Source organism: Eimeria mitis, genomic scaffold (genome assembly GCF_000499745.2).
Source record: "Eimeria mitis Houghton genomic scaffold, Emh_scaff715, whole genome shotgun sequence".
Lineage (NCBI taxonomy): Eukaryota > Apicomplexa > Conoidasida > Eucoccidiorida > Eimeriidae > Eimeria > Eimeria mitis.
Genome location: NW_013575209.1, coordinates 15,718 through 15,924, shown reverse-complemented (window position 1 = coordinate 15,924; position 207 = coordinate 15,718).

Sequence of the window (207 nt, the reverse complement as noted above, 5' to 3'; positions counted from 1 at the left end):
GACATACCTTCAGAGCTGCTCTTGTTGATGAATTCGATGAAATTGTTGCTAGAGATAAAAACTATAAACCCGCTATTACACTCAGAGGTAATCTATCTCTTTATATTTATTTATTTTTTTATTTTGTTTTTTTGTCTTTTTTCTGTGTTTATTTCTATATATTTGGTGTTTTTAGTTTTTGTGTATTTTATATATTTTGTATATTTA